We start from the raw sequence: 25,016 nt of genomic DNA, 5'->3' as shown, positions 1-25,016 counted from the left end.
AGTGAGTGAGTTGTTGTATACATAAAGGTATATTAACAAAATATTATGTATAATGGTCATTATAGATACTTTATGTATGATAAACTTAGTCAAAATCAGTCATCAAAATCTTTGTTGGTCAATGTATTAAAGACTATGGTATAATGTGCAAATTTAATTTAGTTTTTAGATAGTTTAAAAGAAATATTTTTATTGTAGATTAAAAAAAATAAATAATAAAATAAATAACTGATTTTTTGCTATAGACAAATAAGTTTTTTTTTTGATAGATATTATTATTTATCTAATATAAATTTATATCGAAACAATGTCAAAGCTTTCGGAGCTTTTTCGACGAGCAGAATAGCTCGCATGAAAATATTTCTTTGATGTTTCGAATTGAATTCGTCACATACAAACACCCCTTAGTGTCGTTCGGTAGGAAATAGCCTATTATGGTATAGGAAATTTCGTATATCATATGCAACACATAAGAGATTGTTTGAATTGGTTTTTGCGTTACGTTATAGCTATTTATTACATTTTAACTACTATTATATACCTCAATTGAACCTCGTTACATATAAAGCGTTATTTTAACATAAATAAAAGCTAGATCTTAAATACTAATATTAAATTATTTTTTACCTTTTATAGCTAATAGCCAATTGTAAAATAAAAGTAATAAAAACGTGTTTTTGTATTCCCTCCATAAAACTCTTTTTTTACTTCTGCATATAATATAATGATTGCTATTATATAAACCCACACCTTAATATAATGATTTATTATATCCTTAGATATCACTAGTATTAAATCTTTAATCGTCAATATTTATTATTAATACTTATTATAAAAATACATTCCAGATAAAATAATATTTTTAAACTAATATTAAGCAACAAAATCATTTTATATTTGTAGTATACTTTTATAATAACATAGTTAATCTATCTTTACTATGAAAATTATATTAAAAATAAGTTTGTTAATAAACAAAGTTGCCGAGATGGCGACCAGATGCTGTTGATCGCAGAAAATATTCTAGAGATTCGATTATGAAATCACTCTCCTTCGTCCATCGTCGGCTCCTTTGAGATCGTAGAACTCTTCTCGATTGTGAAAACGTAACTTTCAACGCTAAAGTTAGAAGTGACTCAGAGGTTTTATTATACAACAATTTACGCAGTTGCGTAAAATCGTTTATGGACTGTCGAAACGTCGACAGATTTGTTTTTAGATCGATATTCTTTCCTAATTTTGGTTTAAATATATATATGGTCGATTTTGTATTTTTTATAGCAATATATTTTACGAAATACAAATTTACTGACCTTAAAATTTTTTTTCTCGGAATTTGGATACTTTTTGGTGTTGCTTGAATTATTATACAACGAAGTAAACGAATAATTAACACAGGTATATATATATCGTTAACACCAGAAAACACTAATATTTGCTTAATAAATTTTAACATATTAATTGATTAGTATACAACATATCTTATAGACCGCTCACACTAGTGTAAAGTATACTTACTGTATTTCGTGACCTGAAAAAACTGTCGCTCACAAATGACGTATAACAATGCACTTTGTGCGGGCAAATAGTAATTATGGGCAATTTTACATAAAAATTGACATAATTAAGAGTACGTCGTTGAAAAACACCATATAAAGCTTATCGTCGATAATTTAACATACTTGATGGATTATTAAATGACACGAATGCGCTTTGAAGCAAATTTCCTAAATAAAAAATAATTATTCATGAAAATTAAAGAAAAAGCTTAACACGCAAAGTTTCCGGTGTACTTTTTTTAACTAAGCGAATTTTGGCAAAGTGGCAATTTTTGTAACGGCGTTTATAACGGCAAAACACAGTGAATTAGTATGTATGGTTGTTATTTTTTTATGATATCTAAACCGTCGCGAAACTTTGACGATTACGATCGCGTTTATTGGCAAATTTCTCTAGATGATTAAAATTTTAATTCGTAATTTGAAACTTTACGATCGCATGTCGAAAATAAAAATATTAAATTTTAAATTCAAAGTTACGACACGCGAGATTTCAAGTTACGTTTTTGTTATGTCTATCGAATTATGAACTGTGAAATGTTAAAAAAACGTAATATATTTTTAGTAATTCAGAGAGAAAGAGAGTTTATATTATGTAATAAATGCCATGTTTTTTTTAAATTCAATTTAACTTTGAACACATCTTGACTCGACATTCTGAAATTAAAAAAAAATTTGGACCCCAAAATTTACCACGTAAACAATTTATGAAAAATTGTATCTGATATGATTTTTTAATTATTTGTGAAAAAATAGATGATTTAATTGCTACCCCTAAATTTGAAAAATTAAACGGAAAATTACGATATCAAAGTCAGATAATAAATATTTAGGAGACCAGGAAAGATAGACGATGATGTCCTGGCTACAGAAATGGAAACAAACCCTACTCAAACTATATATCAACTGGCCGAGAAACTAAACTAATCCTATATAACACTGCACAGACACATTTATAAGATTAGAAAAGCTTAAAGACAAGATGTATGGGTTCCACGCGAATTTCGCAAGAAAACAAGTAAGTGTGTATTCTAAATATTATAGCTGAATCGCATTTTTCGTTAAATTCATACACATATTTGTACGACAACAATCATCGTAGAAGACAGTGCTTCTCAAGTTGCAAAATCTACCTCGAAGCCCGGGCTTACTGTAAAAAAGTGTATTACGAAACTCCTAAATCTGGCCAAACAATAAAAGCAAGCTTATTTTGTAATCATCTGGATCATTTGCACGAGTAAGTGACATGACACGACAAGACGCATAAGTGGCGAATTTAATTTTTGATAAAATCAAGAAATTTTTCTGGAAGGTCATATCTTATTCACCTTATTCTCCAGACCTTACTGCTTCCGATTATCATTTATATTTTGATTGATGCAACACTTCCTATATGAAAATATGCCAAAATGAAAATGATGTTAAAAGGATGTTATCTAAGTATTTCGAATCAAAGCTTACTATATGTTTTGTTGATGGAATTAACAAAATAACCGAAAGGTAGTTTTGTTAATAAGTTATTGATAGTGGCAGCATATTTTATTTATTTTGCAAGACCTGTAACTAGCATTATAGACGAGTGGTAGAAGTCGCTGACTATTGACCTGAAAGACTTAGCCTTAATGCTTTTTTTATTTGTGTAGTGTCTGAGAGATCGGAATAAGTGATTTTATTAATATAGTGATTATTGATTAAAAATAAAATTTCCTAAGGATTTTTAGATTTTTTAATGATTAAAAAAAAAAAAAAAATATCTTGATTATTAATCAACATCGAGCTAAGTCGTAAATATGAGGTCTTGAAAAGTTTCGAATAATAACCTTCTTCAGCTTATATTTTTTTTTGTTATTTTAATGTGTCTTATTTTTTTATTACAAATCTGACCATCATGACATAACATGTTTCTTTAATACGCAAAGAAAACAGTTATGGTGCACACATTTTTCCAGCTTCTCATATATGTCGCTGAAAAGCTCGTACAAGACAAGCGCTTTCAAGCGCTGACGTTCTTGCCACTACAGACAAGAATAAGGAACGCGATCGTGACTCTCTAGAGTGCTCTAAAGCTCGCAACCAAACACACCGATCATTTACTGATTATCGACAACTGTAGTTTAAATGTTTATTTGACGTGCCATCATCAGTTCAGATCTGATGATGATGTCTCGTAATTGCATCATGTATATGACATAAAAATAATAATTCGCGAAAAATATTTAAATGAATATATTCATAAATCTATTTTTGGTTATCGATCGAAATAACAATAATTGTTATTTTACCTCAAGTAATACCTAAAATCATTTCCCTTTGAAGGGATTATTCACGTGAATTCATCTCGAAAATTCTTATCCTAAACGTCGAACCCGCGCTCTAATTTAATTATCGACAGCACTGTGTCAAAAATAATCTCACCGATGAGCTTATAATCGAATTCCACGACGAAATAGTCGAGAGGCACAGAGGGAGTGGAAAAGCTCGTTTGTGGGAGAGAATGCGTCGAAGCGCGACCGTGGTGCGACCCACTCTCCGTGCATTGTTCCGGTATAACTAAATAATATAAATGATAACTATTAAAGTCTAAGCCAGCAGCTTACGAACTAAGGGTGCGCGATAAGTTTAACCTTTAATCCTTTATTTCAATTACCGAAATCAAATATTTTTTTTTAAAAAGTTTTCTTAAGCACTAGATTTTGCAAGACATCAACATTTAAATTGCCTTTATTTCTTTTTTAATATATTGTACATTTATAAAAATTATATATGCTTAAAACACATATCTAGATATGATATTAATATTTCCGCAGTTCCGCAAATTTTCTAAACAAACATACGCATAGCTGGATCTAGCCGGCGAAACGGCGCGTAAACTAATTAGCGAGCGTAAACAAGGCTTTATACTCCGCAAATGAAACGTTTATATAAAACAATGCGTTGAAAAGCATAACATACACACACAGAAATAATAACGTGAATTAATTTTCTTTGTACCGTCACGGTATGATAGTTTGGCCCGCAGTCACAAAAGGGTCAGCGAGAAGGGTGCAAACCGGTTTTTCCGGCCGGTAACCGGAACAATGCACCCACAGTGGGTTGCGTCACGGCCGTGCTTTGACGCTTTCTCCCTCGCTTGTAAAACGAGGTTTTCTACGTTGTTTGTGTCCCTAGACTATTTGTCCTGAAATTCGATTAGGTCTGTTCAACGGCAGGATTATCCTTTCGTATTTGAAGTATAGATAGGTTTTGGATTCATTGATTTTTTTTCTTATTATACGATCACCCTCACCATCGCTACACAATCGAACAGTTTTTTCTCGGAAATGATATCATCCTCTAATTTTTTTTAAATTATTTACAACAAAAGAACGAATTGTATCCTTGCGGATTAAATACTCTGTGTACTGAGTGAGAGCGTATAAAGGAGCCGAATGGAGACAGCCATAGGCGATTCGGCTAGTGCGGATGTGTTTGCTCTAACGGGCATCTTCGGGTAATTCTCCCAACCATAAACTATAATTTTTCGAGAATAGTTTAATTATCAACCAAAGCCTCTAGTTGTTTAAATAAACGGTAAGCGACATTAAGCATCTTGAAAGATTTATGGCAAATGTGTAAAATAACTTCCACTTAATCTCAAAAGTAATTCCAATATCTTTTGTTTCTCTAGCCAAAAAAAGTTTCTCTAGCCAAAAATATCTCCACTGATATCGCAGGAAAAATCTGATGACAAACAAGATTGAAAATATGACACAATATGATACTTTACGACACTAAAAGACCTAGTGAAAGTGATTGAAGACATATCTATAGATAGTTATTTTCACCATTTTTATGAATAAGTGTGACTTTCGTGCATTTCCAAAAATAAGGTACTGATGACGTATTGAGAATCTAATTAAAAATACGTTTAATAGAAGCAACAAGAGTGACTTTGTAACACTTCAGAATAAAAGCATGAGCAAAATCAAACTCAAAAGATCATCTCATACAAAGTGTAATATAAAATTTATCATATGGCTACATTGTTGAGATACCTCACATTTTGCATCACAAGCCTAAAATTTTTTTATACTTTCTTAAAATATTGACTATGGGGACATGCAAATTAAGGTTTTTACCTTTTTGAGTGTAAAATCTGCAAGTTTAAAATTAATCCAAATATTCTTGAAATAAAAAATCATCAATTGCATTAATGGACTATAGAATCGTAAGCATATAACAAGCAAAGCAAGTTTTTTCTGTGTTTATGTCACTAAACAGAAAACGAGAATCATTGTTTCGCTTCTGAGTATACTAAGTACTCTTCTGGATATTGCTACTGTTTCTTCTGAAGAATTTCAGAAAATAAATGTCAAATCGAAAATTCTCATTTTTTGAGAATTTTTATGTTTTTTTATTTTACAAAATTAAATTTGTATGAATATTTTTAAAAGATTAACAACCACTGCCATTTTTATAACTCTGCTTAAAAAAATACAGGCATACAACTAATATTCATACTTCTTGAAAGGTTTTAATTAGGGCTGGGAATAGTAAAAAATTGTTTACAATTCTTAGCACTTTAATATAGTCATATTTTTGCTTATGTAATAAAAGAAGAAACTCAGACAAAAAGCTTTCCGAAGGTGTTCGTGCCAAATGTTTAAATATGAATACTTTGTATTTGAATGAGCAATTTTGCGATTTTCAATTACTCTAACCGGCCGGCGGTTTTATCTTTGCTTTGGTGCTTAAAGAACCCGCTCCGATTCGAAAAAATACGCATGGGAATCGGCAGAGTGCAACACGATTTAGGGCTATTTTTCTTTTTCGATAACGTCATTATTTTGATTTTCATTATTTTTAAGTTGAAAAATTGAAGCGCCGACACGATTTTATTGCTTTTGGTGTGAATTTTTGACTTCTGAGAAGTGATTTGTTTTTACGTCATAATATTGACCAAAATTCGATTTGTATACACTCTGATCAATACTTTAATATCAGAAGTTCGTAAAAATATCGGTAAGAAAAGCATCATATTTTTAAAACATATTGACTTGAACTAATGAAATTTATAAAATTAATATTAATTTTAAGTTTCATTGGGTCAATTTGCTTTTGTTAAATCGTGTATTTTAGGTTTGTGTGTAAACAGCAAATTTACGTTTTGCAACTATCAAATTAAGTTTCAGAGGCATATTATAACAGCATTTAAATTCACTAGCGCCTATCGGTTAAATTATATTTTAGCTAGTAGAAATATATATCTATTGGTGAAAATGTATTTGGACTTAACTAGTGAAAATATAACTTCACTGAAAAATACAACTATTTATAAATCGCATGTAAATAAATAATGATAAGTATGTAAATGTATTATATTGTTTAGAAAAATTTAAATCATATATTTTTACCAGCATCTTAAAAAAATTACTGATAAAATTACAATCTACCGGTAATAATAATGTAGGTATATGTGTATACAATACATTATATACACTTGTATATACATACATTCACATATGCAATTTAATGTATGTGTTTATACACCTGATATATTTGAGCTTTTAGTTACAGCAATTGAAATAATATATGTAGAGATGAGTTGACTTGGTAATGGACTAATGGCGTTGAAATACCCAGATGCTATGATCAATACATGTTAATTAAAAAATATTTTAACAATTGTAAAAATAGAGTTCAATGAATTATTTATGTATTTTGATGCAGGCGTCTACAAACTACGATACGCGGACCGCTGCCTATTTTATATACATATATATTCACAACTTGCAGAAAAGTTTAAAACAGCTCTTTTTCACTAAAATACAATACGAAAAATGAGGCCGTTACTAAATTAGCTTATTTATTTTAGCTCATTCACTGATAAATAATTACTGAAGTAGCTTATAATGATTGCAGCTTCATTTAAACATATCGGGTTTTTAATGAAAAAATTTTGAGCACATTGTGAGTAACATCAATAGCCAATTTATTATCAAAACAAATGATTTTCAAATATTGTTTTAAGCTTTGCTACAGTACTAGCATCGTTTATAAAATCTTGATACAAGTTCAAAATACATTTCTATTTTTAAAAAATTCATTTGACTGTACAAATAAGAAACTCACATTTCGTAGACAAAGGCTACGCTTTACATTTTTTGCTATAAAAATGAAGTAGTCCATTTTATATATGTAATTACTCTCAAAAACAATAATATACTCTCAAAAACAATAAATAAATAAATTGAACTAAGGATATGGTTCGTACTAGAAACAGATTGATCGATAATTATATAATATATTTTTTTCGTACTAAGATTATTATTAATATATATGTAAATTTAAATGTACCTATGCATACGTAGAGAAAACTAAAAAACAAGCGTCTAATCCGCCATTTTGTTTTATTACAGTGCCTGCAGGCGAAGATACACCACAACACTGGTGAGTAACATCAAGATACAAAATGTGTTTTCTGTTCTCTCGTTACTTTAGGGGGAGGAAAATAAATAAAGGTTTAGTTTCAGACCCATCTTCAGGTCAACTACACACACACAACCCACACGTCCTAGTTTAACTAACACTACAACCACGTTTCTTGACCCCCATTACTATCCACATATTGCCTTAACCAACTGTTGATTCACTTTTACTTGATATAAATGTACACCTTTTCCAGAACAAACGTATTATTCAAAAAAACATAACATTTGTATTATTGAAGTGATTTTTTATTAAAGTATAATTTAATAATTAAGCATATAATAGCTTTGATCTTCTTCAAAGATAAAGTCGATTAAAGTGTGTATACATTCTTATCGAAAATTCTAGCGTGTATGCTATTTATAAGCAATGTTTAACTTAGGCATGTGTTCTCATAGTCCGAGATGGATTTTTGTTTGTCCAAGCAAATTAAAAAGACGACGGCTTAAGAAAACTCTGACTGGCTTCAATTTGTATTTTCAGAGAGAAAATCAGCCACGCAAAAATCGGAAAAACCGATAACGAAATTTGACAAAAATTGGACCTATAATTAAAAGTCAATCTCAAGAAATTAATTTTTGACAAAAAAATATTCTATTTATATATAAATTAATAAATTATTTGTTTACATTGCATAGCTAATATTCTATATATATTGCGTTATATATGTATTATATATAAGTATGTCATATCACACGTTAGTTTGATTTCAACAGTACCGATACAATAGAATCAATATATTATAAAATATAGTTTTGCTTATGTGAATTACCTAATATACTATTACCTTTGAAGTAATTGTATTAATATATATTACTAGATATACGAGTATGTAGATTCTCAATATTCTGATAGCTTTGAAGTTCTTATTACAAATATCGTATATTTTTAGATATCAGAGCTTGTTTTTTGCAATGTATATTTTTATATTAATTAATGATTTCAAATGTAGTTTCCTTTAAAATAAATAACCTTTTTTCATCTTTTGTTTATTTTTAAATGCATCTTATATATTCTCTTGTTGTCGACCAATAAAAAATTAGCATTCAAATATAAAACAAGATGGACGACAGTAACGTGACAACAGTTGTAAATAAATTTGCTACGCGACGATAATTTTCATTATTTTGTCATGTGCGTTGTTCGATTAATATTCGGATTGCAAATTAACTGGGTATGTTATAACTATGAAAATGAAATATATACATCATGTGTGTAAGGACTATAAGAATACATTGATTTAACTAGATAAAAAATCTTCCTAATGAAATCTTCAAATTTTGCATTCCCGTCGACGGGCTCCGAGGCCGAAAAGTGAGTTTTTCCTTTTACAATATATAAAAATTATGATTGCTTTTGATTTGATGCACATATTCGTTAGATTTGACAAATTGCAAATAAACCAGGTACCTTTTAAATGTGAATGTGTAATATATTCTTAGTGGGTAGCTGCTGGATCTTGAAATAATATTTTTTCCCTATGAAAGAGGGCTACCGTTTTTTGATCTTTTTCATGCATTAGAAGTCCACATTGTGGTATAGTCGGTATGTATTACGTCATTAGGAACATATCAGGGAGTGTCGACTATCCCTGTAATTTAATATTTAATTTAATTAAATAATAACCGAAAAATAAAAATCGTTTAGCCAAGAAGTTTGTGTATGTTTAGTGAAATCGTTTATTTTTTTTAAATATTATAAAATACTCCTTTAATTCCCATACTTAAAGAACACGACCAAGGACGTCTATATGTTTAGATTCAATATTATTTAAAAATTATACAAATTGGCATAAATTTTACTTCACTATTCAATTTTTTTTATGTGGGTCGATTGATTTGACTTGATTACCTGATTCTTTTTACAAACCTGATATTTTTTTCAGGTATTCCAGGGCAACTATTTGTTGTTAAATTAATAATATTTACCAAGCCTATACGTAATTCAGAGAGACATTTATTAACTTCAATACATTTTTGCCTGTAGTAGTATCTTTCATTGTTCGTAAGCTTGCTAATTTTTCAATTATTTCAAATTTATCTTTTAATCCTCTTATACATATTCCAAGTTGAGAAGTCTTCTTGATATTAATTAATACTTTCATCTAAATCTTTCAGCATTTTTTTGTAATTGAGGTAATAGATTTTGTGAAATATCATTAATAGGTCATGTAATTGTTTTTTTATCGGATAAGCTTTTTTCGTGACATAACAACTGCTGTAAAGTCAATTCTGCAATCTTTAATAATGATTTATTGGTCTCCCAAATTTTATGTGAATTAAATTAACTAGCCTGGAACCATAGAATTCAGTTTCTGTAAATTATTTACCCATTTTTAACTTTAAATTTTTAGTGTTTTCTTAAACTATATACTTTAAAAACAGCTATAATATCTTTACAATACAAACATATTTTATAAATATATTTTTTTCCACACATTTGAAAAATTAAGATACTAAATCAATGTTTCTTTTCTTTAATTGGTCCATTTCTAAAAATAATTATATAATTAAATACGGAAATCCACTTTAAATGTATAATTTTTATGACTGCTATTTGCATAAAATTTTTATACATATCAATGATAATAAATGAACCATTTATTCTCACGCAACTTGAGCCACAATTATGATCCACATATGCAACTTTATAGAGCTCTAAAATATTTTTAGTGTGTAAAATATATGATATTTTCGCTTAGCAAGGTTAAAGATAGAAAATACTTTAAATTTATTTTGATTTACTAATTTTCATTTAATGATTTAATGCAATCGCTCGAAATCTAAATACTAGTAATTATTGCCAAATTATTTTTTTATATAAATAATAGATGTTGATTAGTACCATTCGCATTTCCAGCCCTTTTATATAATAAAACAAAGTTTTCAATCCATCACCTTACGGATTGTATCTACCATTCCGACCCTTTTTAATTTATAAAGCGAAATTATCATTGTACATTTTTTGTGAAATCTTGTACGTCACGCACGTATTTTAGGCACACCCTGTCGTCTCTTTAAATATCCTTTCGGTTGAAGCGCCATAGCAAATTCATGAATATTAAAACGACGCGGACACTTGTTTACGCACGTGATGATTAAAAAGTTACGCCGGCCAAAAATTCCGTGGACCGCAATTGAGAGAGGGAAAGAGAGAGAAAGATACAGAGAAAAATTACCATAGAAAACGGCTGCAGTGGCATAGTGGTGTTTTTTTTGTTTGAAAAAAAAATAAAATGGCCGCAAATGCTTTTTGGCGTCGATGCCAAAAACGAGGAACTAAAACGATAATGGCCGCAAAAAATCGGTATACGACCAATTATCAGCGTTTTGAGCTTTCTAAAGCGCCACGATCGCACTTATATTATAGTCATTAAAACATCGGTGAGAAGCGATTCTTATGTTGGAACATTTACAATTTTTTTTCATTTCATGTGAAAAAGGCGTCCAAATCAAATTTAACATTTTAACAAACATTAGATTAACTCATCTCATGAAGGCGAGGCCACACACATGATGAAAAAACTACTCTTTGTCAAAAAGAAAATGCGTTTTAACCTTCGCATATTACTATTGTTCTTCGACTTTTTGGTTACGAATCGCAAGAAATGCTTGGATCGCAGAACGCATTTCAGCGATGTGTCTTAGAAGCGATGAAATTGACTCGTAAACATCCCTATCTGCAATTCGCCAGAGTTGGCTCAAACCAGCATAATAAAAATATGACAATTGGCCATAGTATCTCACGGAGTCACGGCAGCAAAGACAAGCCAAATGCCAGAATCGACACAACAGATATCAGCGGATCGACTGAAAAACATCACAACAGATATCAGCCGCTCCACTGAAATCACAGCCGACAATAATACAACTCGACACGCCAGTTACAATTCTCTGACTTTCAAAACTTGCCATTTCAACTCCATCGCCTATGTGAAAATGTTTATACAATAAACTGTATTTTCGGCGTCTATTTGACTACTATGTCACACCCCTTTGGCCTCAAACCCGAAAGAAGTATGTAATTGAGAAAATATCAGGTGTCGAGCCATTAAAAAAATATATACACCATTAGTTTAATAAGTGCCAGTGCTATGATGGTTGATATTTTAATAATATAATTTATTCAACTAAAAATTAATTTAAAATTGCTCTTAACAATCTCCTAGTTTATTATATTTAGTGTGGTAAAAGCAATACGACACTAATATTTACAGTACATTTTTAGTTCATCGTGTACTTAAAACATGATGAAATAAACAACTCAATTATCCGCCTGACGTCATATCAATTTACTCTTTGATGTTAAATAGGGTTATCTCATCACCGATACAAAGAACATTTTTTCATGATTACCGTGCATTATTTTTGTAATGTGTTTCGCTGCCAAAAACTAAAATATTAATTCAGGCCAATTGCACATATGGCGGCTTTATCGGTCGTTTTATGATCTTTAGTGTTTTTTAAGCCAAAAATCGGTCATAGCACGAACATTTGTGTTTATGATTACATACCTTTCAACACGCTCGTGTAGATTGAAATATAATCAATATTATAAAACGGCAAGGTTTTAATTATTTAATTCTAAATAATAATAAGTTAAATCGATGAAATAAAATTTAGATTAAAAGCAATCCAATATATACAAATTACTATTAAATATAATTTGCAGTATATTTTTATAGCAAAAATAATTAGCCTCAAACTTTTGTCATGGCACTGTTTTCTCTTGCGCTGTTTTGTGGGCGCTACTTTGTCCTGCGCCCTTTTGACAGGACATTCACAATTTTAGGCCACAATTAACAGTTGATTATTTGCAATAAATTTGAACCTTAGTTTAATGAAATGTTTGACAAAAAAAGCAATTACATAATTATGATCACAAAAGTGTAAATAAAAAACATATTTATTTCTCAATTATCTATTGCGAAAAAAAATAATTTAGATCATACGATTTTTAATGAAGTATTTTTGTTTTTAATGTTTGCCGTGTTTTTATTTTTTATATATGCACTGTTTTGACGGGACAACCATAATTTCAGACTAGAATTAGTAGATGATCATTTGCAATAAATTTTAACGATAGGGAGTGACAAACTTTGAACCTTAGTTTGTTAAAATATTTTCTTAAAATAAGCAATTATAATAATATCATGAGTAAAGCTTATTACGGCCTAAGCTAATATGTTACATTCATTATGTAATCGTTCAAAGCAAATTTACATGTTTCTATAGTAGTGTGTCGCAAAATGTGAAAACCTGTTTTTTTGTTGTTGCTTAAGTAGACTTATTTATATAAATATTATCAAGTTACATTCTGATCCACCGAACCTAAAATATTGCCAATTACTTAACATAAAAGTTTGCCAACCTTTAATGTAAAACATCGACAGACATATTATAATATTTTGGTGATATATTCCTTTTGTTGGAACCTAAAATATATATTAAATCATTTTAAAGACACAGCTATTAAGCTCTGTGTTGTTTGTAAAAGTCTTTGTGTGTATAATAAATACATATTTATTGCAACATGATTGAGTGTGTTGCAATGTGTTAAAAAACAGAGTAAACACAATCAACAACTACTTAATTAATATTGACATTTATTTTAAATATATTTAAGTAATATTACAGATTACAATCATTATATGTGACTTTGTATAATTTATTTAAATTATATATTCGTGATAGTAGGAAAATCTAGAAGAATCTTTATTTTCTAAATTTAAAAGAATACTTTATAAAGTGTCTAAATTTTTCAAATTAAGCACAGCATTTCCTGTTAATCTTACAGTTTGTTATAGAAATTATTTGGTTTTGATTAAATCAGGTTACAACAATTATTTTAAACTTTAATCTAGTTGTAACTTTGCGATAAAAATATTGTGGTATAGTGTGATTTAATGCCGGATTTTGGTCACAACTTACCAAATTATACAATAACCGAAGAACCGTCCGCGCAATTTAACTAGCACCGCAAAACTGTACCACACGCAGTTTATAATGAAAGCTATACATCCAAGTTAAATATTTAAGGCATTGTTCGCGCGTTTACCTCTTTCGCTTAAGTCGGCGCGTTTATGTGACTTCAGCTGAAACCGGTAAGTGATCTTAATAAATTATTTTCCCCCATTGTAAAACGAAAGCTTTACCCATTCGCCCCGCGGGGCGTTTCATTTAAATGAAAATCTATTCGGTGGAACTTCGATACAATTCGCGACGCTCGACAAATTATTATCAAGACGAGATTGATTAAATTCTCATAGACCGTTTGAAGCTTGACATCGTAATAAAGAATTTATTTTAAACTGTTGTCTTCTGGCGTTCAATTAAACCAGGCTTAAAGCACTCCTCAAAATTATTTTAGATACGATTTTAATAAATTAATACGATAGCAATAAGTAATTAAAGATCTTTAAGATCGCTTTAAAATGATTAAGCATTATTTGTGATTTTTTTTAAGTGGGAAAATGTTCACAATTTAAATTTAATTTAGCATTTTTATTTGCCTGGCTATATATATAAACTATTTGAGAGAAAAAGTTTTATACTTTGCTTTCGACCTTGCTTCGAAAAGGTCACGGGTAGAGTTATGTAAAAGTATTTCAGTTCCAGCTGTTAAGGGTCAAACAAAAATTGAAATTCGTTGCATAGATCTGATTTTGAAACAAGCTGAATTCAAGAAGGTTTGATTTGGGTTTCAGGTCTGATAACAAAAATTTTTATTTAATTCATATATTATCTGGAATATAAAAATCAGTAAATATATATTTATTATCGCAATTAAATATTTTTTAAATGAAAATATTAAAATACTACACTAGAAATGGATCTCTAAATAAAATACTAAAATATTTTTGGGACTCGATATACTTTTTTGAATATCTCTCATACGTTTTCACCATCCCGCATATAATGTTACTTTTATCACCATATATGTAAATTGTGTATGTTATATGTTACATACATATATACATGTGCCGCCTAAAAGCTCTCCACATATGAGTGCAACAGCCGTGAAAGGCGTCGATAAGTTGACGACTGATAAAAATGATGGAGCGTTGAAGTGTACCATTCAACCGAAACACTTATGGATCGTTTCGCTTAGCGTGTTATTGGGTCTGTTCGGTGGCATTTGACTGCCATGGGCCAACAACAGTGTGGGTCAGAGTTGATGTTTGTCTAATTATCGCATTTCACGCACTTGTTTGCCCAAAGCTCTATAAGCCCACCGAGCGTTGTTTGGAGAGCATTTGCATTAGCCAGTGTAAACGGGCCGCAAATGATTCATCTGTGTTTACACTAGAATCAATACTCGGTGCCGGTGTAAACGCCAGACGTCAATCACGAACCGAATCGATATAACCAGGTTACAAGGGTTGTTATCTACGGATATTTAAACAGGTTAGTTGTTATACATGGTGATCCAATATATCCGAGAATAAAATTGACTCGAAGATCAATTTTATATGGATTTTTTATAAACGCTGCCTTTGGGACGATGTCCTGTCTTCAATATGTCACAGTGTTGTGTTATTCAAAATCAGCTATTATGTGTCAAAAAAAGCGTATTTTTTCTGCCAAAAATTGGACGCAATTTAAAAAGGTCGTCGTAATTGACACGATTTTATAAAATGCTTTAATAATAAAAACGCATATTTTTATTTCGTTCGTTTCATTACCAAGTGCTGTAAATTTGCAAATCAATCAAACCATTTTAGCAAAATTCATTGATTCAAATTCACTTCTAAAATAATTTCCATTAGATCTATATTGGGACGCTCCTTTGAAATATGGCGCTTGGTAATAAAATAAGTCTTCCAAAGTTTCAAATTAATCAGACAACGGAAACACGACTTAAATTCATTAAAATTTAACCACAATGGGTAAATACAAAAAGACTTTTACGACATAGATAAAATATGTTGATTACAATTACAAGTTGATTTCAAGCACGTCGTTGAATACTCCCCCAATATTAATAGATTTTATTTTAATTAATTTTACGTATTTTTCCATAATTATTTTTGTTGTTATTTATAAAATATTATTTTATATTGCATTTATAGTCAATTATACAAAAAAATAATGATTCGCAACGTTTTATTGCTTTGATTAATTTTACTACTATTTTGTATTAGTATGTTTTAATAATTTTTTTTTATATATAATATTATTCGATCTTTAAGGCTTAACAACCCTAAGGGGTGTGACTGCGCAGTCAATAAGACGCAGTTTTAAACTGGTTTCTATCAATTAAATCATATCATATTGTGACAAACGATAATGAGCAAGATTTTTTTCTCCGAGCGATGGTGGAGAAGCTGGCGGAAAGATGATGTTCCACTGAAAATCCTCAGAGACCTTGTAGTGGAGGTTGGTCCCTCTGCTGCAGTCGTGTCTGGCGGAGGCTCTGGTGATGGCACTCCATGACCGTATGATCCTTACCTACGGGCCGTATCTCAGCGTATCTCATGTCGGGTCATGTCTGCACGTCTGCCATGTCTTCGCGTCTCTCCCCACTCCTCATTGTATTAAGAGTTAAGAGTTGCAAAGCTCGCTGACAAATCACAATCATGCAGTGATCACCCAGCCAATTATTGCAATCGTTTCATAGGGCAACGAAATATGTATACGCCTTTAGAAAATAACATTTACTTGAAAGATATTTTTTCGAGGACGATTTGCGTAACGGGAATGTTGGCCTTACGGTGCTTTTTGACTTTATAAGGTTGATAAAAATATCGTATGTTATTAAACTAGTTGTCCAAAAGTTAACTGTATTTGATCTCGTAAACATTACTATTGTCAGCTTTGTATTTTTTTATTAGAAATGAAAGCTAAATATCCTTAATTGCTCTTCCATACAGAAGCTTTATTAAAATTTCTAAATTATTATTAACGAAAAAACCCACCCTCATGAATATTTTCTTTTAATTTAGCAAAATTTAAAAAAATACGGTTCTTTAAAAATATAGACAAATTGTACTATTTTTAACGCTCACATTAATTTTGCTTTCTGGCTCACGAATTATAAATTTTTTCACAATTCCCTTAACGCTTTTACCGCGGATGGCTTCTATAGAAGTCATTTAAAAAATCGCTAGTACTCATTGGGCACCTAAATTTGCCTTATAATATAGTTATTAGTATAATTTGAAGCTGTAAATCACTTGATTTTATTAAACTGAATTATTTAAAAAATCAATGTATTAAAAATTTTTGAAATGGCGCGCATAAATATCAGCCATGGTGAAAAGGTGAAAAAAAAAGTTTGCTGACACTGGTCATGACAACGTGCTAGTCTAGTTAAACTATTAGGTATCAGATACCCAAGTACGTATTCTTGTTATATTATATCTGTGCTAAGGTACATCTTGACATTTAAAAAAATTGTGCTTCAAAAATTACGAATACAAAATTTTTACAGAGTAAACAATTTATACATAATTACTTGTTATATGGATTTTCTAAATATAAATTGCAATTGTGATTCATTAGATATTCTTAAATGTCAAAGATGATTCAAAACATTTCAAACAGGAAATTACGACATCAAATTCAAATTTTCTGGAAGTGGGAGTTCAGCAGAGATAAACGATGATATCATGGCTGCAGAAATGGAAGCAAATCAGCTGGACAAGAAAATAATCTTGTCTGATTTAACAATGCATAGATACATTAGAAAGATTGGGAAGGCTTTGAGACAATATGTATGGGTTTTACCCGAATTAAAATTAAAAAATTCGGTGCTTATCCGCATATCTTAAGAGCTTCTAAATATTTAAGCTGGGATATCATTTGATAACTAAAAATGAGAAATGGGTATTGTATGACAACGATCGTTGTTGTACAATACAGTGGATGTCCAAAAGTCAAGTAGCAAAGCCTTTCTCAATTACAGTAAGCTAATATTCATATAACATACAATTTCGTTTGAATTATTCACTTTGTAAAAATGTTTCTATCGTGAAATTCAGGGCCCAATTTATTTTTAAATATCGAAATGAGTAATTAAAATATGCACCAACACATATATAACAACTGACGTACTCGTGTATCAACGGCCAAAGCAAAACTGACCCTTTAAACGCCAGCGACTATTTAGTGAGTCACCTAATCATGGCGGTATTTGCTATTTTATCGATTGTACTTAAATGAAATATATATTTATTTATTAAATGTTAGTATATAACAATGTGTTATATATTATTTGTATATCTTTTTTTAGAATATAACAAACATATAACTGAAGTTAAGGTGACTACTTGTGATAAATTGTCTCGTTATACTTTTCGCATACAAATATATTATATCTAGCGATAGTTATGATCCAAATAAGAAGTTTAAATTCTAAATAAGACATTTCAAATAAATACGTAATTTTAAATTATGATATTTTAGATGGAATTGTGTGTTATGTATTATTTTTCTATTGCTTGTTGTGATTCTCCAAAACTGTAAACCATTAACCGCTCTAACTCAAGTTGCTTAACTAGCAACTAATGTGTTTAAAAAAAATGTGCTGAAACTGCGCAATTTTCCGTAAACTCTACAAAGTTTTCGAGCGGACTCTACTTTGTACATTATAACGTGCTGCTCTTTTTTTAAATATCCATTTCCCTACCGCAAACCATTTGCATATAATATGGCGTGGCAATATATTCCGCGCGAGATTATCACGGTTACGTGCACCGTCGAGATTAGGGTTAGCGTTGAACCGTTTTTTTCAAGATCCGCTAATTTAATCAAAGAATTATACGAAATAAGCTAATCCTCGCCGGAGACGTGATAAGTAATTGTTCGGCGGGATTTGGAAGCAGTCCGCGAATCCTTGAGTTCTCGAACCTTGCATAAATTACGAAGAAGAAAAAAAGCGTACACGATAATGCCGTTAAAACCCTGTTGATAAATCCACTTTGATGCCCCGCACACGTTCGTTATTTCCGAGGAGATAAAGCGTCCAGACGACGTCGTCTTTGTGTTAATTTCTATGGCGCGTGATACAAAAGACGGGCCGAGATGTTCGCCCAAGGAAACATTTGAGAAGCTGGATACTCTTCTTACAGCATCTTGCAACGCGCTCAACTAACACATATATAAATTATAATTTAAATTATATACATGTGTAGTATTATATATACGAACACTATCTAAATTTTCTTAGACAGATTTTCAGTAAATCAATGCGCATCAAAACAGATTATATTAAAGCCAGCACGATTCACGTTATATTATAAGCAAAATAAAATATAATTTCTTATTTATCCTTTATTTTATCTCAAACCATAATATGTTTATATCAGAGCTATTGTACCGTAAACTATATGTATTAATATCAACAGTATTTGGATAACTATACAAATAATTTTACACAAAAGCAAACACATTTAAAATATTTATTACATGAAATTTATTTTTCTTCTTCAAACATTTAACAATAAAAAATTTAAGTCTGTTGAGTTTCCTGTACTTAGAAATAAAAATAAAACAGAAACATTCTGCAAATTTATGATTCGTCAATATTGTGCATTAAAAATAATATAACTATTATCAAAATAAATGTCGTATTGTAAATGACACATCCAAAACACATTTGCATGTTTATTTATATATTATTAATTTAAAATCTAATTTCCTTTTAAAGATATAACTTTCTCCCACTTCTCGGTCAATTTGCTAATTCCATTAGTATTAAATGTCGGAAGCTTTGATTCAAAATTTTCACGTTGTCTGTATTTTGATTTTTTCTGTCTAAGAAATATTGCGTTGATCAAAATAAATCGCAGTTGAAAGAAGCAAGGTCTGGGGAATATGGTGAGTGAAATAATACCTGCCAGCCAAATTCCTTGATTTTGTCAAAAGCTAGTTTCGCACGCATTGTCGTGTTGCAGAACTATTTGACTTCTGTTGACAAGTGCAGGCCTATTTTTTACTTCCTTATGCAAACGATCTATGATAAAATATTTGAATATGTATAAACGTAAATAAAAAATAGGATGACATCTTAAATTCACAGATTACATATTTCTCTATATGTTTAAAATTTATTGCGTCGACTCCAAGGGGTTAAAGAGTTACTCGAAATTAAATTTTATTGTGAAAAATCGCATGTGTACTACACGTGTTGCAGTGCACGAACACGCCATTCGCTTTTAGGATTTGCACGGAAATCCCTAGAGCACAGGTGCATTTTCCACGCTCAGCCAACGTAAATATGCTTCAGTGTTGCCTGATCGATCGTAGCTGCCTGCTTTAATTGCTGTTTGCGAAAGTGTTGCCAGTGGCAACGGAGCGCTGCCACACCGCCACCGTACAATACAAATGTCTGTTCAAAGGGGTTCCTCTCGGTGTGACCCTAAACGAAATCCCAGAATTTCAGTAACGCACCCGGAAAATTAACGTAAAGCGGCCATACACACGTAATGCGTTGAGGCAACGGTGCTTTCTGCTGCGTTGCCTTTTATGAATGGCAACCGATTGACGTCACGCCGTAACGGCTTTTGATCACGCATTATTTTAAGTGGATGAATATACCCAACCCTTTATTATATGTGTATATGGTTTTGTATATATAGCATTTCAGTGAAATCATATCGGAATACATTTTCACCAGTAGGTATAAATTTCTACTAGTAAATTATATGCTGCTTATAACTGACATTTGCCAGGGCTGAAACGTCCATATGCGTATTTAAAAAAACGTGTCTATGATGAATAATACATTAAAAAAGTATTTTATCTCGGTTTTTAAAATCAACTGTATATTTTCGATTAAAATGATTTATGGACAATATAATTTTTCTGATGTGCTTTAAAATAAAAATTATACAATTAGCTGTAGACCAATAACAAGATTAATAATTTCGTTTTAAAAATATTTATAGGGTGACACATCGCCTGTTAAGGCCAAAATGTTTAAATCCAAACCTAACCTAAACGAATTAATTTAACCAAACTTTATACTAACTTTGAGGACGTTTGTTCATTTTACATTTTTTGTCCTCGTTTTTTCCTTCTTCATTATTTTGCCCTTCTTCTAAAAAAAATGTCCAAAGCGACTTTCTTCCTTCCGCAGCAAATTATCCTCTTAGAACAAAAAATCCATCATAGCCTTTTTATTTTTAGTCTCCCTTTTTGATATTTTTTAAATCTTGTTACTTTACCAAAAAATGTTTTTGAACTTTAGTTTTAAGGTTAGATTTGGGTTTGAACAGTTAATGGACGTTTTGCAACTGTCAAATTGACCTAATCGAAATTGCAAACTAAGAGCGAGATGTTTCGAATACAATTTCACAATTTTACTAGTAAACATTTATTTTCACTGTAAAATACACATTTACTGTAAAATGTACATAGAATCAGTCGCAACAGCTGGATTTTCAATACCAGTATCACTAAGAAAAAAAATGATAATACCGGTATTACTGGTATTGCCATTATTGTTATTTTTTATTGATTGGTAATATATTGTTAAATGTTGATGCATGCTTGTGAATTTGGCAAAAAAATCCAAGGATTCAAGAGTCGAAATATTTTTTTTAAAGACATTGAATGAAGATGTAGTAACTATTGCCGTCTTTATATTATTTATTTACAATTTTATTTTATAAGCAAGCAGGTCAAATTTCGACTTGCGGACATTTATTCGACAGTCTGTTTATATTTATTTTGTGTTTCAAACAACGCATAGTTTTTAAACAATCTTCCTTACATTCAGGTTCTTTCAAAAATATTTTATACGCTGATTCTTTATTGTGTTGTTTACGAGTATTACTAAAAACCTATTCAGAAAAAAATTTTTTTTGTCTCATATACAAAAAGCTTTCTGCCACATTTATTTCTTAATTTTCATTAATTTACTATATGGCCGTCTTTATATTATTTATTTACAATTTTATTTTATATACAAGCAGGTCAAATTTCGACTTGCGGACATTTATTCGACAGTCTGTTTATATTTATTTTGTGTTTCAAACAACGCATAGTTTTTAAACAATCTTCCTTACATTCAGGTTCTTTTAAAAATATTTTATACGCTGATTCTTTATTGTGTTGTTTACGAGTATTACTAAAAACCTATTCACAAAATTATTTTTGTCTCATATAGAAAAAGCTTTCTGCCACATTTATTTCTTAATTTTCATTAATTTACTATATGGTCGAAAAAAATATTTTTGCAAATACAGACACTAAATCCACTCTTTTTTTGAAACTAGAGATCTAGAAAATCATTGTCTTGATCAAACACTTATGGATGCCTCCTTATTTTTTATACTAGGGGCCCTAACACCACTCGCCAATTTATTACAATGAAATATATTCCTATATTATTTTTTGTCTGAGTGCATAGAAAATTGAAAATTTGTTTGTTCAAAATGCAGTATATATTTTTCTAAAAACAGATTTATGTGTTTGAGAAGTGATTTATTTATATTATATTATCTTATTTTAATTAATGCAAATTTTATATTAATGGTAGAATATCTCAATAATTTTTATTTTCGAAAAATATATTTCTCGTATACTTAATTAATTTGAGCTACAAATGTTTATGTTAATATTATGGAATACGTAAATACTGCATATTCTTTTTTTACATTTATATTCTACTACATTGGTTGATCTCTTACAATGAGCACTAATTTATTATTTTTATTTTTATAGTTCAGTGCCATGAATATATCAGTAAATAAAATGTACATAATTAGAAAAAAAATTGGTACTCCTGGTATTTCATTTTATAATACCAGTTGTACCGAAGGTCGAGTTTTGCCCCAATACCGGTATTACCGGTATTACAATCCCTAGTCGAAAAGCCTGCAATACGGTTAACCTTTATTATCCTCTTAGGTAGACCGGGATTACTTTAGATAACAGATTCTCAAACTTTGACTCATCACCACTTTTTAACGACAAAACTTTTAATCGCCCACCTTTAGAAAACTCTATTTCTAACATAGTAATGCCAATTTTTTTATTTCGCCGAAATATTTGTGTTGCTTGTGTAATCATAGAGTTTCAAATAACGAGCTAAAAAAATGTAAAAAACTATAAACTTAAATGATAAAAAAAAATTGCCTAATATCAAAGAAAGAGAATGTTTATTTGCTATTTATACAGTTATAAAAATACTATTTATAAAAATATTTTTATTTATACTAAATATTTATTGCTTATATTAAATATTTCCTACTTATAAAATAGAATTTGCTTTTAATAAAAATAGCAGTAGCAATATTAAAAAAATACGCACGTTTTGGGCCTAACCGTTATATACCTGGAAAAATTATTACAGCGTCTTCTTTCAAAAGACTAATACGCATTATATTTAATATAATACATTTTAAAGTATAGATTATTGAGAGATGATTGTACTGTCTCTTCGATGCTATTTTTGAGTCAATATCAGACGCAAAAATTGTAGTGTCGACAACAAATATAGCAATTCTTGTTGAATTCATATTAGAAAGATCAATCGTGTATGACAAATTCAGCATCGGTCCAAAAAAGCTGCTCTAAGGCACACCCTATAATATTTCGTACAGTTTTGTGTTTATTTATCCGACTTTATTGTAGAAGTGTCTTATTTTTTAGGTAGGCTGTGTGGAAGTAGTCTCCTTATTTTATATTAATATTACACAACAGAAGCGAGTCACTAAATGGACCACGCACTAGACCAGTGTTTCCCAGCCTTCTTTATGCCATGCCCCACCGTAGTCTTTTCAAAAGTCATATGCCCCACCGGCATCTTTTTTTATAAAACAGTAGGTAAATTTTCAAAACGTATATTATAATTGAAATAATTACAAAATACAAATTAAAAATGTAAGTAAAATAAAATAAAATGGTAATGCCTAATCCATTATTAAATTATTAAATTCACTTACGCTTGCTACAAAAAAATTTTATTATATATATTTTTTTAATGTCTGGATCTAATTTGGTTAATTTCAGTCTTAAGTCCCCTCTATTTGTAATATTCAATCGATTTCTTTTTTTAATGAGTGAATCGCTTATGGCGCTAAAACCACATTCCACTAAATAATATGATGGAAAGGGTAATAATAAATTTCTAGCATGCAAAGTAATATTAGGATATTTTGTGTTAGTTTCTTCGCACATCCATGCATTTCCGAAAGTTTTCATTTCATCGTTTTGCATTTCCGAAAGTTCTTCTTCATACAAATTTTCATTTGAAATATCTACCAGCATTGGTTGTGTCAACCAAGCTGGAAAATGTTTCTCTTTTAAATCAGCAAATCGTTCTTTAAAATCAGTTGATAAAGTTTGCAGATGGTCCAAAATAACACGTTTAGCATTATCAGTCACTTCACATTTTTGGAGCCAGTAAAATTTTTCAAAATTGTTGTTAAAAATATTTTTCTTAGATAATTCGATAAAAGTGGTAAATGCAAATATCTTTGCTTTTGCATCGACAAGTGTTTTCTCCGATCCTTGAAGTTGGCTATTTGAAATATTTAATTTTTCAAATATATCAGTTAAATAGCTTACAAATGCTTTACCGTCGACCGTCATCAAAAACTTCATATCAGATCGGTTGCTTAAAAAATCACAAAGGGTATCGAATAATTCCATAAATCTTTTTAAGGAATTTCCTTTTGAGAGCCATCTTACTTCAGTGTGAAGTAACAGTCTTACGTGTTCCGCATTTTGTACTTCACAAAATAACTTCTAAGAGTCGCTCAGATTTAGCACTAGTTTTAATCATATTGATACACTTTATAACGGAATTTAGTACCTCGTTTAGAACAGGTGAAATGTATTTAGCCACCAAGTTTTCCCTGTGAATAACACAATGCAGCACCACAGTCATATCTGGATTCTTGTCTTTCATTAATTTTAAGCAGCCATTTTCTTTCCCATCATATTGGGGGCACCATCTGCAGCACAAGATATTATATTTTTCATTGGTATATTTTTAACATCTAAATATTCTTTTAGCTTATTAAATATATCTTTGGAG

The 25,016-nt window shown here is 30.2% G+C and overlaps 1 protein-coding gene across 5 annotated transcripts in view; it reads left to right on the top strand.

The window, feature by feature from the left end:
* The window catches only part of LOC148239260 (potassium voltage-gated channel protein Shaw-like), a 260,022-nt gene that overhangs the window by 64,452 nt on the left and 170,554 nt on the right, over positions 1–25,016 (top strand). For all 5 annotated transcript variants that reach the window (XR_015810275.1, XR_015810276.1, XR_015810278.1 and 2 more), the window contains exon 2: positions 7,958–7,988. The gene's annotated coding sequence lies outside the window, so the exon portion shown is untranslated. The remainder of the gene's footprint in view (positions 1–7,957; positions 7,989–25,016) is intronic.

This window comes from Plectrocnemia conspersa, unplaced genomic scaffold (genome assembly GCF_051122295.1).
Source record: "Plectrocnemia conspersa isolate PC_06_02 unplaced genomic scaffold, ASM5112229v1 ptg000001l, whole genome shotgun sequence".
NCBI lineage: Eukaryota > Metazoa > Arthropoda > Insecta > Trichoptera > Polycentropodidae > Plectrocnemia > Plectrocnemia conspersa.
Note: the sequence above shows the minus strand (reverse complement) of the source record. Positions and strands in the feature narration are given on the sequence as shown.